The sequence below is a fragment of the Heptranchias perlo genome, chromosome 22 (assembly GCF_035084215.1).
Source record: "Heptranchias perlo isolate sHepPer1 chromosome 22, sHepPer1.hap1, whole genome shotgun sequence".
In the NCBI taxonomy this organism is placed as follows: domain Eukaryota; kingdom Metazoa; phylum Chordata; class Chondrichthyes; order Hexanchiformes; family Hexanchidae; genus Heptranchias; species Heptranchias perlo.
In genome coordinates, this window is record NC_090346.1 from 23,245,258 (window position 1) to 23,264,321 (window position 19,064).

The following is a 19,064-nucleotide window of genomic DNA, read 5'->3' on the forward strand; positions in this document are numbered from 1 at the left end:
CACAAAAATAGGACAGATACCTGCATAACCTCAGCGCACCAGGAAATTATGGGCCAGATTTTCCAACTATTCATAGTCAATGATCTGAAAATCTAGCCCAATCTCTTGTTGAAATCTTCAAAGCAAGAAACAAACTCTAGGTTTAGCTCTCCCCTGACCCACAATCTCTCCCTCCCTCTGCTCCGCGGCTGTGTCCTAATGCCGCAGGCCTTCCCGCCCCACAGCCAGCCTCCCAATCTGGTTAGCTGGCGGGCAGGAAACAGAGACAAAAAAATTTAAATGAGGTCCCACCTTTAAACCTAGCTAGATTCCCCCCCTCCCACCCTGCGCGTCCCGGTAAATATTGGGGCCTTTATATCAGCAATCTTAAGCAATTGAATGTTACTTAGCTATTTGTCTTTGGATATCAATATTTGAACTGTTCCTATTCACAGCTCACCATTTTGTCAGCCATTTCTTCTGCACTTTGTGCTTTGCTTTGATGTACCTGTAGATACAAAAAGTTTTCAATTTAGATTAATGGGAAGTTAAACAGTAACATATAATACCTAGATAAATATACACAAAAAAGCTGGAATATTGGGAGGGGGTGGGGTGAGGGTTAGAAAAGCAGGTTTGGAGCTGCTTTATATGATGCAGCACATTAAGATAGTAAGGCCTAGAATTTACTCAACATCATTTACTGCCCCTTTAAGGAAAATATTGCGCCTGCCAGTAATCTGCGGACGGAGTTACACGCAAGTTTCCTGGATATGCTCATTTACATACCCATTGGTGCGGCATTGTGTAAAACCCATGTAAAGTGGGTGTAAACAGCTGAACTACCAGGAAACTTCTGTCCAGCCTTTTAAAAGCACCGTTGAGCCTGCGTTCTTCAGCAGCTCTCTGGGGGATAAGCAGGTAAGGCAGGAACATTGCTTCGGTCTTTCACTTCTTTCTCAAATTACTCCACTGCATGTCTTTCAAATATTGTGATTTTACTTGGACAGAATTATGACCACTCAAGTGCCGTCTGTGCCTAGAGAGCAGCAGGGAAGGGATTGATCCAGGTGAACTCAAAAATTCAGTGATGCAGACCTCCAAGCTCTACTCGAGGAGATTGAAGGCAGGAGGCACAGACTCCTGGGTGTTCATCCAATTAAGCCTGCCGGACCTTCACTCATGGTGCCTGGACAGAGGAGTCAACTCCCTCTCCACCCCGGACTGCAGAACAGTGGCCAAGAGGTTTTATGACCTGGCCAGGAAACACATTGACCACGCTTTCCCTTTCTTCCTTGTCCACCATGGGCCTCCTCCCGATATCCCCACCATCACAGAAGCCAGTCTTCAGCCAATTCAATTCACTCCACGTGATATCAAGAAACGGCCGAGTGCACTGGATGCAGCAAAGGCGATGGGCCCTGACAACATCCCGGCTGTAGTGCTGAAGACTTGTGCTCCACAACTAACTGCGCATCTAGCCAAGCTGTTCCAGTACAGCTATAACACTGGCATCTATCTGACAACGTGGAAAATTGACAAGGTATGTCCTGTCCACAAAAAGCAGGATAAATCCAATCCGACCAATTACCGTCCCATCAGTCTACTCTCAATCATCAGCAAAGTGATGGAAGGTGTCGTCGACAGTGCTATCAAGCGGCACTTACTCACCAATAACCTGCTCACCGATGCTCAGTTTGGGTACCGCCAGGATCACTCGGCTCCAGACCTCATCACAGCCTTGGTCCAAACATAGAAAAAAGCGCTGAATTCCTGAGGTGAGGTGAGAGTGACTGCCCTTGACATCAAGGCAGCATTTGACCGAGTGTGGCACCAAGGAGCCCTAGTGAAATTGAAGTCAATGAGAATCAGGGGGAAAACTCTACAGTTGGTTGGAGTTATACCTAACACAAAGGAAGATGGTAGTAGTTGTTGGAGGCCAATCATCTCAGCCCCAGGACATTGCTGCAGGAGTTCCTCGGGGCAGTGTCCTAGGCCCAACCATCTTCAGCTGCTTCATCAATGACCTTCCCTCCATCATAAGGTCAGAAATGGGGACGTTTGCTGATGATTGCACAGTGTTTAGTTCCATTTGCAACCCCTCAGATAATGAAGCAATCCGTGCCCGCATGCAGCAAGACCTGGACAACATCCAGGCTTGTGCTGATGAGTGGCAAGTAACATTCGCGCCAGACAAGTGCCAGGCAATGACTATCTCCAACAAGAGAGAGCCTAACCACCTCCCCTTGACATTCAATGGCATTACCATTGCCGAATCCCCCACCAACAACATCCTGGGGGGTCACCATTGACCAGAAACTTAACTGGACCAGCCATATGAATACTGTGGCTACAAGAGCAGGTCAGAGGCTGGGTATTCTGCGGCGAGTGACTCACCTCCTGACTTCCCAAAGTCTTTCCACCATCTACAAGGCACAAGTCAGGAGTGTGATGGAATACTCTCCACTTGCCTGGATGAGTGCAGCTCCAACAACACTCAAGAAGCTCAACACCATCCAGGACAAAGCAGCCCGCTTGATTGGCACCCCATCCACCACCCTAAACATTACTCCCTTCACCACCGGCGCACTGTGGCTGCCGTGTGTACTATTCACAGGATGCACTGTAGCAACTCACCAAGGCTTCTTCGACAGCACCTCCCAAACCCGCAACCTCTACCACCTAGAAGGACAAGAGCAGCAGGTACATGGGAACACCACCACCTGCACATTCCCCTCCAAGTCACACACCACCCCGACTTGGAAATATATCATCGTTCCTTCATCGTCGCTGGGTCAAAATCCTGGAACTCCCTACCTAACAGCACTGTGGGAGAACCTTCACCATACGGACTGCAGCGGTTCAAGAAGGCGGCTCACCACCACCTTCTCAAGGGCAATTAGGGATGGGCAATAAATGCTGGCCTCACCAACGATGCCCACATCCCATGAACGAATTTTTTAAAACGCACACACTTCACCCTGCTAAAGTAACACTTACACAACTAATTCTTTATACTGCACTCTGCTATGGATAGCTCTAACTCCCTATCCTGAAGAGAAGCTGGGGAGATTTTTTTCTCCCTCATGACAAATGAAGATGATGATGGCCATGAGGAGGATGAGGACTAGCCCACCCAATATTTCCAGCTGCTTCATCCTGCCCTGTCGTTTTCTGCTCCAGCTTACTTGCTTCCTCTCTCCCAGGCACCAGCTCAGAGACTTTAACCTGGTGGAATTAAATAGTGGTGGTGAGGAAATCTCGCCAAGTGACTCACCGAGCACAAGGGATCCAAAGGAATGGGATGATGCTCCCCCTTCCCAGTGGAGGCTTGGGAGAAGACCGGCTATGGCTTCATAGTGTGGGACCCAGAACTCATGAATACTTGCCTGAAAAGAATGATATTTGAGGAACATCATACCTAAGTGCAGGCTCTGTGAACAATCATCCCAGGATGTGCAAGAACTGGCAGGTGTACCTCTCCAGTCTACAGCTCTCCTTTGTGGTAACACGGAAGCCTTTGTTATCCTTGTAGGTACTAATGCAGCAAATGGCAGCTGCACTGAAATCTGCAGCCGATCCCCAGGCTAAAATGAAGCCAAGCAGCAGTCGCTGCCTCCATCTCCACGGAAGCACAGACTGCAGCCTTGGAGGCAATAGGGGACAGTCTGGAGTGCAGTGGAGGGGGGGGGGGAGGCGGGGGAGGCAGCGGGGGGCGGGGGAGGGGGGAGGCGGGGGAGGCAGCGGGGGGCGGGGGAGGGGGGCGGGGGAGGCGTGAGAAGCGGGGGAGGCGGCAGCGGGGGGCGGAGGGGGGGAGGCGGCGGGGGGGGCGGGGAGGCAGCGGGGGGGGGCAGCGGGGGGCAGCGGGGCGGGGGCGGGGGAGGCAGCGGGGCGGGGGCGGGGGAGGCGGGCGGGGGCGGGGGAGGCGGGCGGGGGCGGGGGAGGCGGCGGGGGCGGGGGAGGCGGCGGGGGCGGGGGAGGCGGCGGGGGCGGGGGAGGCGGCGGGGGCGGGGGAGGCGGCGGGGGCGGGGGAGGCGGCGGGGGCGGGGGAGGCGGCGGGGGCGGGGGAGGCGGCGGGGGAGGCAGCGGGGCGGGGGCGGGGGAGGCAGCGGGGAGGCGGCGGGGGAGGCAGCGGGGCGGGGGCGGGGGAGGCAGCGGGGCGGGGGCGGGGGAGGCAGCGGGGCGGGGGCGGGGGAGGCAGCGGGGCGGGGGCGGGGGAGGCAGCGGGGCGGGGGCGGGGGAGGCAGCGGGGCGGGGGCGGGGGAGGCAGCGGGGCGGGGGCGGGGGAGGCAGCGGGGCGGGGGCGGGGGAGGCAGCGGGGCGAGGGCGGGGGAGGCAGCGGGGCGAGGGCGGGGGAGGCAGCGGGGCGGGGGCGGGGGAGGCAGCGGGGCGGGGGCGGGGGAGGCAGCGGGGCGGGGGCGGGGGAGGCAGCGGGGCGGGGGCGGGGGAGGGCAAGGGAGGACTTAACGTGGGGGTGCCGCGACGTGGAGGGGGCATGGGGGAAAGAGAGGCTGCGACATGGAAGGAGGTGGAGAGGCCGCAATGTGGAGGGGGGGTGAGGAGGGGAAGAGAGGCCGCCACGTAGCGGGGGGGCGGGGGGGTGCGCGGTGGTGGGGTGAAAGGGAGGCCGCGTCTTGGGTGGCGGGGAGGAAAGAGAGGACGCAACGAGGAGGGAGCAAGTCTGGTCGGCAATCGGGAGAGGGGAGGCTGAAGGCTTCGTTATGAGGCCTGGGGGGAACATTCCACAAGGAGTGCTGAGAAAGGCACTTACCTTGTGGAGCCGGCAGCTCCCACCTCCTTTTCATTACTGGGTTTCCCAATTCCCCTGGGGAAACCCGCACAGCAGCAGTGAATTTTAAATCGGGCTCCAATTGCATTGTGTGAGCCCGATTAAATATCAGTGCTGCACGTTGGGGACACGTTCCCCGTATTTAAGACTTTAACCCCTCACATACCCTCTCCTGCCCATCGTGGCGCGGGTTAATATCGAGGCCCTTGATTCTGAACTCTGGTATCCTGTCTGTAAACTTTTCTACCTTGCTACTTCTCTGTCCAATTTCAAAAGCCCCCTCAACACGCCTCTCTTTTACCCTGCCTTCAGTCACCTCTCCTAATTCTTCTTCTATTGCTTAGCGTCTGTTCTCTATCCCTGTCTCTTTTTTTCTTCTATGTTTGCCTTGGAATATTTTGCTTCTATAAAAAGGTGCTATATAAATGCAAGTCATTGTTGGAGTCTTGCAGCATCCACTGAAATGAGTGAAGTTAGTCCAGGGTGCGGTTGGCCTTTCCCCATAAATCCTGTCTCTACAGCAGCTCAAGAGGGAAGGAGGCCAGCAATTTTGACTCTCCATCAGGCAAATCTATTTTTTGACAGGTAACAAATGTATAAAAGTTACAAAATTTTCATAGTCATTAGGAGAGTACTATAAAAGAAATAGAGTCCTTTCATACTAACAGTAAAGGGGGAAATATTAGTCACAATTGGTAGTGTGTACACTTTAATAGTAGGGTTACTTTCATAGGGTTGCTACTAACTTACTTTGTCAAGTTCCTTCCTCAGTGCTTCATTGGTAGTGGTCAAAAGATTAATTGTATTCATCAAATCCTGTAACGTTGCCATAACCTGAAAAAAAGCACACACATATATATATATATATATAAAAAAACACTATATTGCTTGCAGATAAACATATTACAGCATCTGTTCAGATTATCTTTATCAGAATACTGCCTGCTATTGGCTGGAATTTTGAAGATATGCTGATTTTTTTTTAAAATCGCAGTTTAGATTGCTGGTATTCTATTTGCTGATAATTTAATTGGTGCTTTTTTGTAAAAGCAACAGAAGCAAACTGCACACTGTAGAGAGACCAGGATCCCTGCAGTCTCCAAATAGGAAAAACTATTCAGATATATACACACCCTCCTTTAAAATAAACAATGGTGCAAATTGAACTACTGAAGGTGTCCAGAGGCTGTTTTTAAAAATTGTATTATGTGACAAATGCAATTTTGTGCAAACATGTATGAAGAAGTACATTCTAACGAAAAGAACAATCTAACAACCTAACCAGTAAAATTTTCAATAGCATAAAGAAATAGGAAGATTTAGCACTGCAGATATAAAAGCCCTGATTTTAACCCAGGGCACAATGCACATGGGGGGTTGTGGGGGGAGGGGTTGGGAACAAGCCTCTATGGTATTTATGGTGTAAGCCCTCGGAAATTTTCACTCTTATGCCTCATTTTAATAAGACTAATGGACTGTTGATCGCAGAGTGAATCGGGGCACCCCGCCCACCTGAACTGCGACCCATGGGCCCTACGTAAGGCAGGGACACACCTCTTAAAGAGAGGTTGCAACCCTGCTTGCATTTATTGGTGAACAACTCTGGAAGTCTCCTTAAATACTCCAATAAGTCAAAGGGTTGCCCCTCACTTTTCAGATGCCTCGCTGGAGGTCTTAGTGGAAGAAGCGAGGGCCATGAGAGAGCAGCTGTTCCCCAAAACCTGCAAGAGCATCCTCAAAGCTACCATGAAGCTAGTCTGGTCAGAGCTGGCTGAAAGGGTCAGTGCCAACATCACACCCCCTCAGGTCTGGTGAAATCCAGGAAGAGGTTCAATGACCTCAAAAGAACAGCAAGAGTGAGTACAGCTCTTCAGCTCTGCAAACAGCACCCCTCTCATCCACTCTCAACAATTCCCTCCCCTCCATCACATCCTTCAACATACAATTACAAGGGCACACTGTCACACCTCTCTTTCTCATTCCAAACACACCTCTTCCTTTCCTCTCTTCACACCACACACTATCACCATTGTCTTCTCACATACTATCACTTGCACAACCATCAATTATTCCCACCACTCCTTCCTCACTTTACATTACACACAATTCCCTTCATGTTCATCACCTCCCCATCCTCATTCCATCTTGCTTCTTTCTACACCTCTCAATACATCCACTATACACACAAGCCCCACACATCTCCATTTACCTTCTCAACAGACACTCACTCTCTCTCTTTCTGCAGGCCAAGACCATGAATAATGCCAGGGAGTGGACCAAGTTTCCTGCACAAGAAGACACCTCACAAGAAGACAGGATGCCCTGTCACGCCCTCCATTCGCTCGGACACTGGCGCTCCATGTGGGGTAGATAGTGAGCTAGAGGGGTTTGCACAAACCCCAGCAACAGTGGGCAGCAGCAGGCACTGGTGGCAGGGACAGCCCAGGAGAGATCTCGCTAGAGGGCAAGGCCCTCTCCCAGCTCTGCTCAGGAGGACAGAGATGAGGACTTCATGGGCCCAGCCATAAGAAAACTGCTGGCCGCACACAAACAGCTATACGAGGTATTGGAAGCCATGCCAAGCTCTTTCACCAATAAAAGGGAACAAGGCAAGAGCGGACCCGAGGGGCAATAAAAGGAGCGGCGAGAGCGGACCCCGGGGGCAATAAAAGGAGCGGACCCGGGGGCAATAAAAGGAGCGGACCCGGGGGCAATAAAAGTGAACGAGGTGCGAGCGGACCCCGGGAGGCAACTAAAGGAGCGGCGAGAGCGGACCCCGGGGGGCAACTAAAGGAGCGGCGAGAGCGGACCCCGGGGGGCAACTAAAGGAGCGGCGAGAGCGGACCCCGGGGGGCAACAAAAGGAGCGGCGAGAGCGGACACCGGGGGGGCAACAAAAGGAGCGGCGAGAGCGGACCCCGGGGGGCAACAAAAGGAGCGGCGAGAGCGGACACCGGGGGGGCAACAAAAGGAGCGGCGAGAGCGGACACCGGGGGGGCAACAAAAGGAGCGGCGAGAGCGGACCCCGGGGGGCAACAAAAGGAGCGGCGAGAGCGGACCCCGGGGGGCAACAAAAGGAGCGGCGAGAGCGGACCCCGGGGGGGCAACAAAAGGAGCGGCGAGAGCGGACCCCGGGGGGCAACAAAAGGAGCGGCGAGAGCGGACCCCGGGGGGCAACAAAAGGAGCGGCGAGAGCGGACACCGGGGGGGCAACAAAAGGAGCGGCAAGAGCGGACACCGGGGGGGCAACAAAAGGAGCGGCGAGAGCGGACACCGGGGGGGCAACAAAAGGAGCGGCGAGAGCGGACACCGGGGGGGCAACAAAAGGAGCGGCGAGAGCGGACACCGGGGGGGGCAACAAAAGGAGCGGCGAGAGCGGACACCGGGGGGGCAACAAAAGGAGCGGCGAGAGCGGACACCGGGGGGGCAACAAAAGGAGCGGCGAGAGCGGACACCGGGGGGGCAACAAAAGGAGCGGCGAGAGCGGACACCGGGGGGGCAACAAAAGGAGCGGCGAGAGCGGACACCGGGGGGGCAACAAAAGGAGCGGCGAGAGCGGACACCGGGGGGCAACAAAAGGAGCGGCGAGAGCGGACACCGGGGGGGCAACAAAAGGAGCGGCGAGAGCGGACCCCGGGGGGGCAACAAAAGGAGCGGCGAGAGCGGACCCCGGGGGGGCAACAAAAGGAGCGGCGAGAGCGGACACCGGGGGGGCAACAAAAGGAGCGGCGAGAGCGGACCCCGGGGGGGCAACAAAAGGAGCGGCGAGAGCGGACACCGGGGGGCAAGTAAAAAAAAAATCAAGACAAAAAGTGACGTCACAGAGGCCCACTGAGGGTAAGTCAGTGTAAGTATTCAGTTTATTGCTAAGTGTTTTTAATGGTTATTGTGTTTACTGGTTGGTGTCTTTAGTGGTTAGTTTGTTAATGTTAGTTAAAAAGCCTTAAAAATAAAGTTAAAAAGAGCAGGAAACTAGTTTAAAGTAGATTAATTAATTGGTTTATTAGGTTTTTTTAAACTAAGTCAATTAATTACATAAAAACTTTGATTATTTAAATATATAAAACAAGGTTAGATAGAAATGGCAGGGCAGGTGGTGGGTCGTAACTGCAGAATGTGGGAATTGGTGCAAACCAGCGAGATCCCGAGCAACCACATCTGCAGTAAGTGTCTGCAACTCAAGGAACTTCTGCTCAGAGTTGTTGAACTGGAGTCGGAGGTGCCGTCATTGCGATGAATCAGGAAGGGGGAAAGAGTTATCTCGACACTTTGATTCAGGAGGCAGTCACTCTCCTTAGGTTAAGTAGTAGTTTAGATTTGGTCAGTGGTCAGGGGCAGGAGGATGTGACTGCAAATCAGGAAGGTATGGGGAACCAGGATGCAGTGAGGGAGGAGCCTCAGCCTTTGACCTTGTCCAACGGGTACAAGATACTTGCTACCTGTGTGGATGAGAACGAAGACTGCAGGGAGGATGGGCAATTTGACCACGGCACTATGATACAGAAGGACATTCAGGTAGGGGGGAGTAAAAAGGAATGTGGTAGAGGTAGGGGATAGTATATTCAGGGGGGTAGATACTGCTCTCTGCAGGGAGTCCCGAAGGTTGTGTTGCCTGCCTGGTGCCAGGGTTAAGGATATCTCCTTGTGGTTGGAGAAGAATTTGGAGCGTGAAGAGGAGGATCCAGTTGTCGTGGTCCACGTCGGAACCAATGACACAGGTAGAACTAGGATTGAGGTTCTGCTGAGGGAGTTTGAGGAGCTAGGGTCCAAATTACTAAGCAGAAACACAAAGATAATAATCTCTAGATTACCACCTGAGCCACGCTCAAATTGGCATAGGGTCAAACAGATCAGAGAGTTAAATGCATGGCTCAAGGAGTGGTGTGGGAGACAGGGGTTTCGATTCATGGGCCACTGGTACCAGTACTGGGGAAGGAGGGAGCTGTTCCGTTTGGACGGGCTTCACTTAAACCAGGCTGGGACCAACATCCTGGCGAATCGAATAACTAGGGCGGTAGATAGGTCTTTATACTAATGATGGGGGGGGGAGGTGGGGGGGAAGTGTTCAGCTAAGGGTAAATTTATAAGTCTAAAGAGAAAAGTCAAGTCTTAGAGCAGAGTAACGATTTAGGTAAAAACAAGCAGAGTATCAAGAAGGGACGGAGAGTTTAACAAAGGTAATAGGGCATTAGTGACCAAGGTCACATCAGGGGAAAATAGTAAAAATTTAAAATTAAAGGCATTTTATCTGAATGCACGAAGCATTCGTAACAAGATAGATGAGTTAATGGCACAAATATAGATAAATGAGTTTGATCTAGTAGCCATTACTGAGAGGTGATTGCAGGGTGACCAAGGTTGGGAACTAAATATTCCAGGGTACTTGACTTTTAGAAAAGATAGGCAAAATGGAAAAGAAGGGGGGTAGCCCTGATAATAAGGACAGATAATAAGGGAGTGAGAAAGGATCTTGGCTCGGAAGATCAGGAAGAAGTGTAGGTAAGAAATAACAAGGGGCAGAAAACACTGGTGGCAGTAGTTTAAAGGCCCACTAACAGTAGTTATAGTTTTGGACAGCGTATTAATCAAGAAATAAGATGACTTGTAACAAACGTAATGCTATAATCATGGGGGATTTTAATCTTCATATAGACTGAGCAAATCAAATTGACAAAAGACATTTGGAGGACGAGTTCAGAGTTCATGTAATGCATTCGAGACAGTTTCCTAAAACAATATGTCGTGGAACCAATAAGGGAACAGGCTATTTTAGATTTTGTCTTGTATAATGCGACAGGGTTAATTTGTAATCCCATTGTAAAGGATCCTCTGGGGAAGAGTGATCATAATATGATCGATTTTATAATTAATTTGAGAGTGAAGTACTTAAGTCTGAAACTAGAGTCTTAAACTTAAACAAAGCCAATTACATAGGTTTGAGGGGCGAGTTGGCTAAGGGTGATTGGGAAATTAGATTAAAAGATACGACGGTAGACAGGCAATGGCGAACATTTAAAGAAATATTTCATAATCCTCAACGAATATACACTCCATTGAGGAATAAAAAGTTCTATGGGAAAAGTGATCCATCCATGGCTAAGGAAAGAAGTTAAGGATAATATTAGATTAAAAGAAGAGGTTTATAAAGTTGCCAAGGGTAGTAAGCCTGAGGATTGGGAAAGTTTTAGAAACCTGCAAAGGATGACTAAAAAATTGGTAAAGAGGGAGAAAATAGAATTTGAGAGTAAACTGGCAAGAAATATAAAAACAGATTGTAAGAGCTTCTACAAGTATGTAAAAAGGAAGAGAGTAGCGAAAGTAAACATGGGTCCCTTAGAAGCTGAGACAGGAGAAATTATAATAGGGAATAAGGAAATGGCAGAGACGTTAAACAAATATTTTGTATCTGTTTTCACAGTAGAGAACACAAAAAGCATACCAGAAATAGTAGGGAACAAAGGGTCGAATGAGAGTGAGGAACTTAAAGTAATTAATATTAGTGAAGAAAAAGTACTGGAGAAATTAATGGGACTAAAAGCCAACAAATCCCCTGGACCTGATGGCCTACATCCTGGGGTTCTAAAAGTGATGGCTGCAGAGATAGTGAATGCATTGGTTGTGATTTTCCAAAACTCCCTAGATTCTATATTGGAACAGTGGGTTGGAAGGTAGCAAATGTAACAATGCTATTCAAGAAAGGAGAGAGAGACAAAACAGGGAATTTCAGGCCAGTTAGCCTGACATCAGTAGTCAGGAAAATGTAGGAATCCATTATTAAGGAATTAGCAATGGGCCACTTAGAAAATCATAATATGATTAGGCAGAGTCAACATGGTTTTATGAAAGGGAAATCGTGTTTGACAAATCTACTGCAATTTTTCTGAGGATGTAACTAGCAGGGTAAACAAAGGGGAATCAGGGGATGTAGTGTATTTGGATTTTCAAAAGGCATTCGGTAAGGTGTCACACGAGAGGTTGTTTCACAAAATGAGAGCCTATGGGATTGGGGGTAATATATTAGCATGGATAGCAGATTGGTTAACAGACAAAAAACAGAGAGTAGGAATAAACAGGTCATTTTCGGGTTGGCAGGTTGTAACTAGTGGGGTGCTGCAAGGATCAGTGTTTGGGCCTCAGCTATTTACAATCTATATTAATGACTTAGATGAAGGGACCGAGTGTAGTGTATCCAAGTTTGCTAACGATGCAAAGCTAGATGGGAAAGTAAGCAGTGAGGAGGATACAAAGAGTCTGCAAAGGTATATAGACAGGTTATGTGAGTGGGCAAGAAAGTGGGGAAATGTGAGGTTATTCACTTTGGCCAGAAGAATAGAAAAACAGAATATTTTTTAAATGGCGAGAAACTGTTCAATGTTGGTGCTCAGAGGGATTTGGGTGTCCTTGTACATGAAACACAGAAAGTTAACATGCAGGTACAGCAAGAAATTAGGAAGGCAAATGGTATGTTGGCCTTTGTTGCAAGGGGGTTGGAGTACAAGAGTAAGGAAGTCTTGCTGCAATTGTACAGGGCTTTGGTGAGACTACACCTGGAGTACAGTTGTGGTCTCCTTATCTAAGGAAGGATATACTTGCCTTAGAGGCAGTGCAACAATGGTTCATTAGATTGATTCCTGGGACAAGAGGGATGTCCTATGAGGAGGATTGATTAGAATGGGCCTATATTCTTTGGAGTTTAGAAGAATGAGAGATGATCTCATTGAACCATATAAGATTCTGAGGGCTTGATAGGGTAGATGCTGACAGGCTGCTTCCCCTGGCTGGTGAATCTAGAACTAGGGGGCATAGTCTCAGGATAAGGGGTCAGACATTTAGGGCTGAGATGAGGAGGAATTTCTTCACTCTGAGTTGTGAATCATTGAAATTCTCTACCCCAGAGGGCTGTGGATGCTCAATTGTTGACGATATTCAAGACTGAGATATAGATTTTTGGACTCCAAAGGAATCAAGGGATATGGGGATTGGGCAGGAAAGTGGAGTTGAGGGCAAAGATCAGCCATGATCTTATTGAATGGTGGAGCAAGCTCGAGGGGCCGTATGGCCTGCTCCTGCTCCTATTTCTTATGTTCTTCTGTTTCATATGTTCTTACCACAATGGCTGAGAGTGCGGAGGAGTCCGCTTTCAGCCTGTGTGAAGTCATCTCGCACAGTATCACCACTCAACCCTGGAGAATGTGGTTACCTCCAGGGATGCTGCAGCCAGGTTCTCATAACAGGAGTGCACGTTTGCACGCTTCGCAGCTTTGGTGTAAGCTCAAACAGATGTAATGCAGCCTCTGGGCTCCAGAACAGAGAGCTTGGTGGATCAAATAGATAGATCAAATCAATCATCTTCTGCAGTCTGCTCTCCCATAGATCAGTGAAAGTGCCGAAGCCCAGTGGGAGTGCCAATTGCTCATTGGAAGCAATATGAAACTGCTTACCCACCTCTGCAACATTGCCACCTCTGCCCAACCACAGCCCCATTGCTGCGCCCCTGTTGAAACCCTCATATATGCCTTTTTCACCTCTAGACATGACTACTTTGATACTCTCCTTGCTAGCCTCCCATCCTCCATGAATGCCACTTGTTCAAAACTCTGCCATATGTATCCCGTCCTGCTCTCAGTCCCGCTCACCCACCACGCATCTTACTGACCTACAGTGACTTCTGATTCCACAGATTCTTACCTATAGCTTCCTCCATGGACTTGCCTCACCCTATCTCTGCAATCTCACCCTTTATCCCCTCCTTTATAGTGCATTCCTCTGCTTCCAAGCAACACCTCACCACCCCCTGATCCACTCCCCCACCACTCTCATCCAATCCCTCCCCTCCACTGCCACACCTCTTTCTCATTCCAAACACACTCACCTCTTCCTTTCCTCTCTTCACATCACACACTATCACCATTGTCTTCTCACATTCTACCAGCCTTCTCTGCATCTACGCTCCCCTCTCCCACCATCGGAGGCAGAGCCATCAGCCATCAAGGACCCACTCTTTAGAATTCTCTCTCTAAACCTCTGCACCTCTCTCCCCCTTAAAATCCATCTCTTCAACATAACCTTTGATCACCTGTCCTAATCTTATCTTTCCTGACTTGCTATCTGTTATCGTTACACTTCTCTGCAAAACCCCTTGGGACTTTTTTTCTTAAAACGTTAAAAGCACTATATAAGTGCAAACTGCTATTGGAATCTGGTAAAGTTTTTGAAGACATTAGACACGTAGTGAGAGAAATTGCAGTTCATTCTGTGAAAGATTTTCAGGAAATGTCTGACAACATTCCACATCATGGCTAATGTAAGAGGTCAGAGAATGGGAAGCAAAGCATGATACTATCTATATAACTGCCTTAAAAAGTTAGCAGGTTAACAGTAGTTAATGCAAAGGAGGAATGCGTCAAAATGCAAGAGGACTTTAATAAACTTGCAGAATGGGCGTGTAAATGGCAAATGAATTTCAATAAGTGTGAAGTGGTGGATTTTGGTCGGAAGAATAAGGAGGATACATATTGCTTGAATAATAAGTCTAAATGGGATAGAGGAGCAAAGGGATCTGGGGGTACAGATACACAAATCACTAAAAGTAGCGACGCTAGTTAACAAGGCCATAATAAAAGGCAAATCAAGCTCTGGGGTTCATTTTTAGAGGGGCAGAATTGAAAAGCAGAGAAATTATGTTAAACTTGTATAAAACCTTGGTTAGACCTCACAGAGTACTGTGCACAGTTCTGGTCTCCATACTATAGAAAGGATATAGAGACATTGGAGACGGTGCAAAAAAATATTCACAAGGATGATACTAGGACTGAGAGGATATACTTATCAGGAAAGGCTGAACAGTTTGGGGCTCTTTTCTCTAGAAAAGAGAAGACTGAGGGGTAACCTGATAGAGGTCTTTAAGATCATGAATGGGTTTGATTGAGTAGATGTAGAGAAGATGTTCCCATTTGTGGGGGAGTCCAAACTAGAGGTCATAAATATAAAATAGTCGCTAATAAATTCAATAGAGAATTCAGGAGAAACTTCTTTACCCAAACAATGGTAAGAATGTGGAAGGAACAGTTGAGGCAAATAGCATGGATACATTTAAGGGGAAGCTAGATAAGCATGAGGAAGAAAGGAATAGAAGGGTATACTGGTCGGGTTAGAAGAAGTAGGGAGGGAGGAGGTTCGTGTAGAGCATAGACCAGTTGGGCCGAATGGCCTGTTTGTGCTGTAGTTTCGATGTAATAACTACAAATAGAATATTTTCAGGCTGGAAAGAGGTAGTCCCATGGTTCCAACGTGGGGCTCATCTGCACATTTGAGGATTTTAGTTACTCTCATTCAGTTTATATATAAAATATATTATATATAAACTAGATGACAACAACTCAAATCTCTAAATTTGCAATTAATAATCAAAAGTAGGAAGCAGGACAAATAATTTGGAACAATGTAACCCAGAAGGATCTTTTAGATAACAGACTAATGTGGATAAGCGTAAAAATTAGTATGGAAACAAGAAACCAAAGAAAAAGTATGCACTCAATGGGATAGTGGTATAGCACACTGATCAGGGAAAAATTAGGGTTATAACGGATAAATATGTGACACAATCAGCACAGTGCTTAGCTACAATAGTAAATAAGGTAGGGGATTGTATTAACATACAGACAAGAGTACAAATCAAAATAAGGTGTATGGTCAGTGTATAAGGCATTGGTCAGATCCCAGTTTGAGTACGGTGCGCATTTCTGGACAGCTAATCATAGAAAGAGTATTACCACCCTTGACATGGTACAGAGGCATGCAACAAAAATGATTCCCAGTATCAGGAATTTTAACTTATGCGATTGAGAAAGTTTAAGGAAGTTGGACTTTCTTTGGAAAAATGATTGAAATGACCAAATTCAAATTTTCAAGGTTTTTCCCCTACGCTCTCTTGAAGTTGCAGATTCCTCGCTTGTCCAGGGCACTGATCATCCTCCAGTACCTCACCCAAGTGGCCATTATTCATGTATGAGCCTTCGTAGTGAGTGTTTTGAAGGTTATTTGATCACAAAGGCATCAACGGTAAACCCAACCCTAATCACACATAAATAGACACTTACAACAGGGGTAGCTGGATACTGATTAGGAGCAGGACCCAGGCTGATCTTCACCACTCCCTAGGCTGAGATCGCCAAATCAGAGTTAAATTGGGGCCCTTCCTGGTCTGTATGACTAAAATTCTCACTGGATTAACTCATTGAGCCAACAGTCAGCCTAAAGGGTATTTTAACTTGGAAAGTGCACAAAGTTCCATTATTTTAATACTTTACTGATTAAAACAGGAAACAGTTTGAGCTTTCCCCTTTTTTGATATTAGGATTACATTTATCAGCAAATTAGGGGTGGAGTGGGCAGTCAATCATTTTATTAATGTAATCAGAGTCAGGATTTTCTAATCTACGCTCAGGGTGGGCTAAATGCTTCACCATAGGTGAGAACTCAGAAAATCTACCCTCAGAAAGCCATTTTTAAAAAATAAAACACAGAGCTATCTGTGCTTCAACATCAGCAAAGAAAGTAATCACTCAAGTCTTGACATCATCCCCTGTTTTGCTTTGAATTTGGCAAATTATATTTATATGTATGCATACTGGGAGGTCAAGAGAAGTAAAGGGCTAGGTGAGGCTGCTGCTGATGCTGATATAGTTTATTAATTTTAACATGCACAGTCACTTTAAAGAAAACTATACGCCAGTCTGAGATAACTCATCACTATAATGAAACAAACCATTTAATCAGTGTAGTCAAACATCTAGTTTCAAACAAGCTCTTTTACAGTTACTACATAAAATATGCAACAACAACCCCAAGTTAGTCCCGTGTTAGTAGGTTAATAGGAACATAGGAACAGGACTAGGCCATTCAGCCCCTCGAGCTTGTTCCATCATTCAATTAGATCATGGCTGATCTGTATCTCAACTCCATTTACCTGTCTTTGCTCCATATCCCTTGATATCCTTACCTAACAAAAATCTATCTATTTCAGTGCTGAAAATTTCAATTGACCTAGCAGATATGTTGGCAGAAGCTGCATATCCACAGCCTTTTGGGGGAGTGAGTTCCAGATTGCTTCCTGACTTCATTTCTGAATGGCCTGGCTCTAATTTTAAGATTATGTCCCCCTGTTCTGGATTCCCTTACCATATTGAATCCTTTTAACATTTTAAACACTTCGATTAAATCAGCTCTCAAATTAGTGTACTCAAGCTAATACAAGCCAAGTTTATGTAACCTGTCCTCATAATTTAACCCTTGAAGCCCTAGTATTATTCTGGCAAATCTGCACTGTACCTCTTCCAAGGCCACTATATCCTTCCTGAGGTGCAGTGCCCAGAACTGAACACAGTACTCCAGATAGGGTCTGACCAAGGCTCTATACAATTGAACCATAACTTTCTCCCCTTTGTATTCCAGCCCTCGAGATTATACACTGCATCGCAGACCTCTTTACCACAGTGCAAGCTATTTTACTTATTTCAGCAGTGGAGATTTTAGAAGAAAATCTTCTTTTAATTATGTGGACAGAATCTTATTTTTGAAGCAACCAATCCAAGTTCAAAACCAATCTCCCAACCTTATGGATTCCTTCTTCGTTTGCTTCAACTTTTTTTTTGACTTGTATTAGCTGCCACATATCTTTCACTGGTCCGCTGGCGGATGTAGAGGACTTCCGAGCCGTTGCATCAGTCTGACTGCGGGCCAATAATTCGGGAACGTTTGGCAATTCGCTCAGAGACTCCATTGCGTTTTGAAGCCTTGCAACTTTTTCCTCCAACTGGTGGAATACCGAAGTCGGCTTTCCATTCTCCCCGGCCTTGAGGGGTTTGGGAGTTTGTTCGGAAGCCGGGGTGACATCTGCAGTGGCGGTGTCATCAGGAGTGCTGGGTTTGATAAACTCCTTCTCCACCTCTCCAACAGTCTTCAGCACTTCTCCCAGGTGGAGATGATCCAATATCCCTTGCAACAGGGCGTGGAGGGCATTAAAATTACACACACCCACCTCGGGGGTGCCGATGGCTAAGTTGGCCAGCTCGGTAAAGGTAAAAGATTGTGACATTTTTCCGTTTCTAATTGTACATATAGGTCTCTTCTTATGTTACCACAAAGTGCAAAAAATACAAACCGCACCGCGTGCCTCTGGCGCGAGGCGAGCAATAGAACCTTTCCCGGCTCTTCGCGTGTCATCGCCGCCAAAGAGCCGGCCATTGACGGGCCCACCAATCAACGGCCTCCCCGCCCCGTCCGCTACACCACGGTTGCTAAGATACCTACACTACGGCATGGAAACGCCTTTATTCGGGCTGGTCCTATGTCACTTGGCTGCAACAAGGCGCTGGGGGGTAGTGGCGTTGCTGCAATAGCTTTACGCCATGAGATGGATTGTTCTGCCAATAACACCCAGAATGAACAGTTTTTTTTTTGCATTCCTATAGGTGGTATTTTATGTGCTGTAAACAGGAATCACACTGGGGTTCATTGCATACAGTATTTAACTAACAAGTACACTCATTATCCCATTGGATAAAGTTCATATCCATTAGGTCGCCTTGTACTTTATTTGATGTCCTTCCATTGGATCAGTATTGGTATCCAACTGGTTCGTGGTATGCATTCTCTATTTTACTAGTGGTTGGTTCTCCATAGCTTTGTCCACAGAAAGTTGGGACCAAGCAAATTTTCCACAGTGCATTAGTAATGCTGTAGGAGAGAGAAAAACAGGGCAGTGGGATCAGTTTTGGATTCCACGACAAAAGAGCCGACACAGACACGATTGGGACGTATGACCTCCTTTGTGCTGCAAACATCCATGGTTCTGCCTATAGCTATGCGAATCTGCATCTTATGGAGCTTCATCTAGTGCAGTGTTGTCCAATACGTTAGCCACTAGCCACACGTGGCTAATTGGAAATTCAGATGTGGCTAATTGCATTTTGATTAGTAAATAAAAAATGAATAATGGACACCATCGTTGGGCATGTGATCTCAATATTCATATTTGCACTGCATATGCATATGTACTTTAACCTTTTGTGTGTTTGTTGGCAAAATGTTAAATGAAAAGCAAAGTGTCAAATGTTTTTTGTTCCTTATGTGTGCTTTAATTCTTTGCTTCCTGCTTATTGGTTCCTGCTTATTGGTTATCTGGTAAAATGGTGTGTAACATAGGTGAAAACTCTGGACTTCAACGCCATGGGAACACCAGCAATATTGAATGGCGAAGGGAGCTGCCATTGTGGTCTGTTCAACCAATCGGTTCT